Raw genomic sequence first — 9,953 nt, forward strand, 5'->3', positions numbered from 1 at the left:
TTATGACAATGCTTAATTATATAATTGAGGTAGGTAGCTGTTTTTAATAGAAAGTTTGACATTAGTACGTTCTTAAACGATTTGTACAAAATACAAACCTAACGTACCTAGGTATTCTGCTAAAATAAGTATAAACATCGCAGGAAAGGACTTAATAAATAAAAACTAACCTCAAAATAGCAACTGAAATCGTCTGTGTTCTCCTGCTTTATATAAGTGCGCGTGTCAGGGCTGTTTTGATGGCTAGTCGTTACATCAAACTTGTCTTCGGTGTCAGATTGGTGTCCATCACATTCTCGCTTGACTTCCATGTTTGCGTATCAACAATCGTATGCAATGTGCTAGAGACAACTTGACAACTTTATGTTCTGTTGTATATAAGAGTTGCCGAAGCTAATAATATCCAGTGTAGCTATTATCTGATCAATAAGAATGTACCTATTGAATTTTGTAGGTATTATAGTACAGATGCTAATGTCAAGAACACCGACTAAACGTAGAACGTTTACCGTAGGTAACTAAAATGTATGTGCTGTCGCTGGAGACTAATAGAGAGTGGAACCGTCACGAAAAGGATTTCGTCAGTGTTGACATTGTATGAGAAAAAAACCCAATTTGATTTATTTTTTTATTATATACCGAGATGCGCTGTTCTCGTTATGATTGAGGAAATGCTGATTTTCATACCATTATTTTGTTTAGACAACAAAACATACATATTATTAAATTGTGTGACCGTGTCAAGTGTGTATTTTTATTATAGGTAGTTTTCACGGAAATACTTTTCAGTATTGCGGCAACATTTTTCTAACATTACATTGAATGGATCTTGTCTGTTACGTAACACGTGTCTTTTGGAATATATACCCTTAACATGGATGTAAAGCAAGAATATGATGGAGTACATTCCGATATAGAAGGCAAGCCTTTGTTTGACACGCTGACAAGCCATCCAAACAACCCGGACCCTCGCATTCATGTATCGCAAGAGAATGCGGACGTTTCAAGTTGCAATTTCGAGGTTAGTTTTTGGAAACTAAATTCTTTTACAATTACTTTAGATTGAGAATAATAACGATAAGTACACCATTATAATAATATGTTTTTACAAACTATGTATGAACATAAGGTGATATTAAACTTTGTTTCAAAAGAATACTTGATTATGCAATTTGACAGCTACGATACATCTGTGATATTTTAGGTTAGGATAAGTTATCTACTAATTTATGTTAAATATAATTATTTTACATTGTTATATGGATGTTACGAGAACTGAAACTGGTTTTACCGTCTTTACAAAATACAAAAATTGCTTCTTACAGTGCCTAATGGCTGACCTCTCCAATATAAAATCTGAGACAGATGATCAACAAGCCGTCGTCAAGCGCGAGATTATTGAAGATGTTTCACACCCAATATATGATGATGAATACCCTCAACCGGGTTGTTCACATTCAGATTACAGGCCAATTGTAAGTAGACATAATGTGTGCTGTCTTATATAGATGGTTGGAATTTGCAATGCATCTCTGAAACTCATTTCACCATTATTAATTCGCTCCTACTTGTTTCATTTGTTGGTTTTAGGTTACACTAATAATATATTTACAATATATGTGTAGGTTTGTACATCTTTCGTTAAATCATGAGTATTTAATTATGATAATTTCTACATCACAATCATTCGAATGTAAATTGCGATCCACTGTACGTTAAATTAATCTCCCGCGAGTGCCTTTTAAGTCATGCAAGGTAAGATATGTAAAAAAAAACGTTAATTTGTTCTATTGTATATGTTACTCCGAATGTGCGAAATTGACTATTAGATGAAATGGGCAAAATTTTGGCTAATTCATGTAATAATCAAGCCTGTTGCCTTATTCATGAATTAGGTAAATAATCTGCCGAGTACGTGAATTCGCCAGGGTATGGAATTCTTAAACTGTCAACATGACAGTAGAAAAAGTAAATTTAATACCGATGGTTTTATTAGTTATAATTGGACATAATATAATATTATTATTATTAGGTTAGGTAAGTTAAGTTTAGGTTAGGTCTTGTTATTCTGAATTCAACTGAATGTCATTTTTGAGGTTAGCTAACAAGTGTCGACAAACTATCACAAACATATAATCGACCATTGCACGATTGATACCCAAGCACGAATCAATTCGCAAAAACACCTTTTAATGACATTCTTCCGTTATCATAATATTATAGTTCTAGTTTTTTTTGCGCATAGTAAATGGATATGAACGTCATTGTAGTTATTGATTGGTATATTTCAGTGCTCTAAATGGTATATTTTACTAACCGGAGCGCTCAATTTTTTATGAAAATGTTAACAAAGTTATCTAATTGCTTGTGTATTTTATAAAAATAAGTGTGTTATGCCGTGTCCACATTGGCAACAAGTTGCTGGCAACAAGTTGCTGGCAACCTCATTAAATTTTGATTAAAATTATTTTTTGTCAAACAAATTTTGATAATTATCGTGAAATTTAATGAGGTTACCAGTGTGCACAAACTTTTAGATTTTAACGTTTAATGGCAAATCTAACTCACTGTCAAATTAATATGTCCACGAGACGGAGCGATAATTTTGGTGATTTTACGAACCGGAACGGCGCTCCGGTGCGTTCCGGTCCATTTCGAGCCCTGATATTTTTTATAATTTATTCAATGACATTTGACATATTTGGTTAGTTTGATTAGTTGCAAAAAACACCACCGGAGCGTGAACATCTATTTTGGCCATAGATAATATACGTAAATTTCGAACAATGCGTGAGCATTTGACACATTTAGTTTAAATGCAAAAAACACCACCGTAGCGCTACTATCTAATGTGTCCAATGCATGAACTAGGCAGAAAAATTACTGCCGAATTCACAGATATTTTGTCTTATTCATGGATAAAGCAACGGGCTTACATTTTTCATGATTTAGGCAAATTTTTGCCCATTTCATGTAATAGTCAATTTCGCACATTCGGCGTTACGTTTATAAAAAAATTGCTTCCAGCAAAGAGGAGGTTTATCGCACGCATCCGGACGCGTAAGCTGCTCGGCCATCGTTACGTTATTTAGGTGATCGTTAGTTATTTTATCCAGAAATATCAGGAAAAAACATAGCACAGTTGCAGAGTGAACATTTTTTATTGACATCCGACAATTATGTTATGCAATCTTTGAATTTCCATTAGAAACTATACTAATTTTGTACAAAATAAATAACACATATTGTACCAAGACTTGTACCACAATAATTGTATCATAATATTCTGTTTTATGTATATCCTTTTGGATGTTACATGTTGAGTTCCATATTTTGTTTTAACTTTTTACGGATTATTCTGTAACAATATTGAATTCGTATGTAATACCTTGGCAGGGGTAGGGTAGGTACTATTATCATTTTTACTCTAATTTCTTTACTTAGGACCATACATCAGTGAAACGGCAAGTAATTTACAACTATAGGCGCGACGAAATTTTGGACTCGCCGGCATTCGGAGAGTGAACGTCGAGGTGTGAATACGTCAATTTGTTTCGTGATGGCGATGGGGTTATTAGTTCTTAAACGTGTAATGACTAAAAACGTTACTTATTTTCGTGAAAAAAAAAACATGTCAATGAATATATTATTATTGTTACTAATGGAACAATAAACATAACATTAAATGGACGCATCTTGGATTTATATGACAAAATATATTTTGTTCGGCATGCGTCATTTGCACCCGCGACCCGCAATCCACGCATCGCCAAGCCACGATCTTTGTAGACCATGCCTCAACTGAGGTATAGCCTTAAAATCGATTCATTGCTGGCCTACTAATTTCTAATTAATTATCACATTTAAATATCATGTTAATTATATCTAATGGCCAACTAATGCAAACGCGCCAGTCGCAGTGTCAGCTCTAAATAAGTTGATGTCAGATGATTCTGAAAATCATAAACGTTGAAAAAAAATAACTCAAACAGTAGAAAACATAATTTAGAATTTATTATTACTATAATTTTGGCTTTCTAGGTTTCTACTAAGGAATTTTTCACAAGGCATCACGATACAGATAGGAGGCAACAATCCTCGCCTGTTGGAATCGAAGATCAAGTGATGCAGTGTTCAGAAATGACGATAGACCAACAAAATATTAAAGAAGAAATCTTTATAGCAAATACTCCGAAGGAACTTCGACTTATTCTGACAAGGGTAATATATTTCTCACGCATTTAATTTTCAGCATTTGCACAATTTTGGATGCGGAAGTGCCCTAAAATGTCACAAATTGATTCACGCGAACATGATTGCTGATCAGTAACTTAGTAATCCTTAATTACATGAAATATAATATCCTCGCTATAATTTATATCTACAGGTAGCGTATTTAAGTTTTAAAATTAATGGACATAAGTATCTAGCGTGTACCTTCAGACAGTCGACAGTGCCCAACATTTCAAAATAATTTGTGGTATATGGCCACCGCGAAGTTCTTGAAGTGTATTCTGCACTTCCGGTTTTCCGGGTACTTTTTCGAGCTCTGCTGGCCGTATATTATAAATAGCACTAACAATGTTGGGTTTCAAGGCGTGAATTATGTATGGCTTATCAGCGTCACCCAGCCACTCAGGAAATATTCCGTATTTGTCAAATCGCACGACTTTGGAAGCAAATTGACAGATTCATATCATAAATAAACCTAATTCAATATTTCTGTGGTTGCGGTCGTATCCTGATACGTAGTTTCATCTTGTCCGGATCAATGCCATCCATATTTGCAACAGCAACAAAAAATATCATTGATCATGGGCCAGTGCCTTATGATCTCCATTGACCGTAACGCGAGCTCCCGCCTCTTTTTTAATAAATAAGGTTTTATGATTCCACCAGCACGTAAACTGCAGAAGCAATTGCATTATTTTTACGTACTTAAAGAAATCTGTAGGGTCTCTTCCAGATTGGACCCCATATGCGCCAATTTTGTTTATTAACAAACCTGTTTAGCCCAAATAAGCGTCATCGCTTAAGTAATACATTATTTATATCTTTGAATCGCTGTTCGATCGTCACTCTATTCATGATCTGCCGGTCTAAATACTCATCATAAGTGTCAAAAAGTATGCGCAGTATTACAGTCGGTTTGACGTATAATCCTCTCCAAGTTCTATCTAAGCAAGAAATAAAACTCTTTTTTTCCATTGAGGAATCTTGAAAACAGAAGGTAATGGTATTTCATGCGGATCGAGTTGAAATATCACGAAATCGGTGATTTAATGTAGTACATAATTATAATATTTTACCTGCCATAAAACACAAAATCTCGATTGTCTTTTTCATCTTTAACGAGTGTTGTTATGTGCAGTGGATATAAATTCATCTCTCAAGTAAGATATTCTTTGTCCACTTCTCCCTGCATGTAGCGTGTATTTTTAGTATGTATATGTGATTGGACTCCCCACCCTACTATACCTTAGATTATTCAATCAAAAGCTTATGAAACACATGAAACAGCTATTCATTCATTAACGACCAATAATTAATGGGCGAAAGCAGGATGTGCCGCAAGAGTGGGCAAGCCAAACGGTATTAATTTAATTTACAAATTAATTATAGTCATATTTAATAATAATATTCCAAATTCACGAAATATTGAAATCAACCGTAGAAGTTTTCACTGGATATAGTAATTTTGAGTTTCGTTGTCTAATAGTCGATCCCACACCCCACAATACTTTCTCCAATATAGAGTAGTATAATGTAGTAAGTGTTCTATTAAATAATGTTGAATTTGGAAGTATGATATTAAAATATTGTTTATACTATAAATTGATCGAAGTTGTTTGATGAGATTTAAATATTTTTGTGACCTTTGTTTCGTCTTTAAGCTAGGCAGGTGACAGTCACCCAGATTCGACTAGCTCAGCTATGTGATCTGGAGTCATCTTTGTGAGGATCTTGGAGTACATAGTGGAAACACTCGATGACGGTGCTTCACTACAGTTATTTTAACGAATAAAACTCACGTTCAGTATAACGATATTTATTGTTAATGGCTCTACTTTTATTCCATGGTCAAGGTCACATATAATTTATATATTGTATAATATAGTTCTTAAAAAAACTGTAAAGAAAATATATATTCTAATAATTATAGGAAATAATTCGTAGAATTTTATTGACTATTTAAGTCCAAATTTATTTATATATTATATTTATTTATTTAATTTTTATTAACTTATAAATATCTTAATATTATAGAGTCGCTTATTAGAAAGTTGAAGAACCGCACACGTAATTAGGATGTACTCGCGGCTTCTTATCAGGTTTGACCAGAAAAAGAAGAGATACGCTGCGAGGATTAAAGTTTTACCTCTCAAATAGTTACATCTTAAATAAGAGAAGTTAATAGTTTACATACATAATGATCCCTTAGCTCATCGACTGAATTTGTAAGGATTTACGTTTACACTTTATGGTTATATCATCCAGTTTTGAGCTATACAAACTATGATTATTCATCTATACTTATGTTCGGACATACTTGTCTAAATGATAGATACAAAGTTATAAAGGCTTAAGATTATCGTAGTCTATTAGTTAATATTATTATGTTCGCCTTATATATATGTTTATATAAATCTGTTTATTATGTCATCACAAATAATTAATCTGCAAGGAAAGTTTGATTAATTCTGTTTAAGTATTACGGTATTATCTCGCTCACTCGTATAGAGTTTATCTATGGAAAATTGCCCACCTAGTGTGTGCTCTTTCCACTCACTGAACCTTATACTTCAAACAAAACGTGTGTGGAAAATTGGCCCGAGCGCTGGCTCTGTCTAACATACTGAGTTATATAGCAATTATAAGAAGGAGAGCTTGCACCATATTATTAAATTTACGTAAATTTGCATAATAATAAAATATGCTGCTTTTTACGCGATTCTATATAACAACTACATATTCTGATACGTCATTTTGATTATAATATAATGGCAATTATATAATTAATATTAATTTAATCGATTCTATACATTGAGTAATGGCATATTAAATTTGCTCTGTGATCCTTAGTCCTTTCTATGCCGCAATTAGTTAATTGATAGTAATTAACATAAGAATCGGTGTAATTAAGGCGTCCAAAGACGCTCTGGGCACTTAACTGGTTAGTTAACAATACAATTAAATATTTGAATACATAATATATTAATTCGTTATGCATACGAGTAATACCTATAAATTTATTTAATTAATCCTATATACTAAATCTATAATAATTAGGTACGTATAATTATATTCATGACCGCTTAGGTTCTTGGACACTTGGCATCCACAGCCCGTCCTGAGTAGTTGTTAAACCGGTCAGTATGAACTGCGGGACTTACTCCTTGATTCTTACTTTGGTTTTGTTATGGTTGGTTAAGGCTGAAAAATTCAATTATGTCGTCAAAATTTCACCTCCACGAACACTAACTGAAGGTCAGTGCTCTTGTGTTGGTGTCACAGGATTATGCACTGTGACAACCCCGTATGGTCCCCATTTGGGGAAGTCTTTGTGTATCTTGAGAGGCCCGAATCGGTATCGAAGCCAACAAATAATAACGGCTGATTGCGAAAATAATTGAACAATATGAACAATATCTGACCGGCAATATTGTCCAAAAAAAATACGAATGGCAGCGTCGCATTTGGCACGGCTCAGAAAAGGTAACCGTTTTTGTTTGAGCGGGAGAAGCTTCCTGCTGGGCAAATCGCGAACACGCCGATTGCGACCTCCGCAAAATTAAATTATAAAAATGTAACGATTATAATATTAACACGTAAATAAACTCGTCGTTTTCCATCATAATTCCGGTGTGTCAATTATCCACCTTCATCCCAAATACAGACGATAATAAAGAAAACAAAACACAAAGTGACAGTTGAGAAATTTTCACATACCAAAATGGAGGGTAGTGATAAGTGGCGCCCCACGTTGGGCGCCAACTTGACATATCCTCAGGGTCTTTCATGTGGTTTAGCTCAGTCGGCGACCCCCAGGTGTCAAAGATTTTATTAAGTATAACTATTTGTAGATTTTTATATATTTTTTTTTAGACTCGGGACTGTAATGTGATAAAGGGACACGGGAAAATAACACAATTTTTCTTTTAAAGCTTCACTTTTATTATGTTTATTTTTTTTACGAGTACATTATTTTAATTTAACTTCCCGACAGTCAGCCTTTATCGGTTGGCCCTTGGACGCTAACTGATTGCGACGGGGTTCACAATGCAATCTCAAGCTCAAAACATATCGGAAGCGCGATGGGGTTCTTCTTTATTAATAACGCGACACACAATAATTTCACAATGGATGGTGTTGCCATTTTAATATTATTGCGTATTTAGAATTTAGATTTTACTATTAAAAACGATTCTACTGAATTTAAATTACATTGACCCATCGCGCTGTACAATTTATGTTACCTTATTAAACATTATTAAACATTATTAAACATTATTAAAACATTAATTTATAACTTAACTAGAATATATTGACGGGTTATCAAGGAGCTTGGTTGCATGTTTTGTTAAGCCGACGATTTTTGAGATTAGGTAACATGTTTCAGCCTTTTCTGAAGTTACAGTGTAGGCACTAGCAATAGGCTAATGTGAGAGTGTATCAGCACACTCTCCAACGACACTATTGCTATTTTACTCTCTCTTCGTTATTTAATAATGTCTGCAGATGCTGAAAGGCAAAGTGAAAAAAAAAACAAAATGGAATTATATAACACATAACAATTGATAATATTGAATTTTTTTCTAGGTTTCTACCAACGGATTTTTCACAAAGCATCACGATAGTGGCGACAGCCAATATTCCTCAGATGATGGAATCCAGGATAAAATGATGCAGTATTCAGAAGTCACGATAGATGAAAAAGACATTAAAAAAGAAATCTTAGAACGCGATACTCCGAAAGAACTTCGCCTTATTCTGAGAAGAGTCATCCATTTCTCACGTAATTTAATTTGCTGCATTTGTAGCGCAGTTTTTTGTAGCAGAAGTGCTCTAAAAACTCACAAAATTGCTCACATGGACGTGATTGATGATCAAAATCAAATCATATTTTCTCAACATAGTAATATTAAAGCAAATAAAAATGCAAGTACTGGTGAAAAACCTTATGAATGCAATGTATGTTCTTACAGATGCTCGCGACTTAGTAATCTTAAGATACATAAAATGACACATACTGGTGACAAACCCTTTAAATGCAATGTATGTTTATATAAATCCTCGACATCTAGTAACCTTAAAACACATAAAATGACACATACAGGTGAAAAACCTTATAAATGCAATGTATGTTCATACAGATGCTCGCGACTTGGTGATCTTAAGATACATAAAATTACACATACTGGTGAAAAACCTTATAAATGTAATGTGTGTTTATATAAATCCTCGCAAATTGGTAATCCTAAAAAACATATAATGAAACATACCGGTGAAAAACCTTATAAATGCAATGTATGTTCATATATATCCTCGACATCTAGTAATCTTAAAACACATAAAATGACACATACAGGTGAAAAACCTTATAAATGCAATGTATGTCCATATAAATGCTTGCGACTTGGTGATCTTAAGATACATAAAATTACACATACTGGTGAAAAACCTTATAAATGTAATGTGTGTTTATATAAATCCTCGCAAATTGGTAATCTTAAAAAACATATAATGAAACATACCGGTGAAAAACCTTATAAATGCAATGTATGTTCATATATATCCTCGACATCTAGTAATCTTAAAACACATAAAATGACACATACTGGTGAAAAACCTTATAAATGCAATGAATGTCCATATAGATGCTTGCGACTTGGTGATCTTAAGATACATAAAATGACACATACTGGTGAAAAACCTTATAAATGCAATGTATG

At 33.6% G+C, this 9,953-nt stretch overlaps 1 long non-coding RNA gene across 1 annotated transcript; it reads left to right on the forward strand.

Annotated features, from left to right (window-relative positions):
• The first annotated feature begins 1,325 nt into the window (after positions 1-1,325).
• Positions 1,326-9,237, forward strand: LOC147077326 (uncharacterized). Its single transcript, XR_015069489.1, has 3 exons — positions 1,326-1,475; positions 4,042-4,221; positions 8,821-9,237. It is a non-coding gene; the product is annotated as an uncharacterized LOC147077326 (long non-coding RNA).
• The last annotated feature ends 716 nt before the right edge of the window (positions 9,238-9,953 follow it).

The sequence above is a fragment of the Rhyacophila brunnea genome, unplaced genomic scaffold (genome assembly GCF_057557595.1).
Source record: "Rhyacophila brunnea isolate RB1 unplaced genomic scaffold, BYU_Rbru_1.0 scaffold_13, whole genome shotgun sequence".
Classification (NCBI taxonomy): Eukaryota; Metazoa; Arthropoda; class Insecta; order Trichoptera; family Rhyacophilidae; genus Rhyacophila; species Rhyacophila brunnea.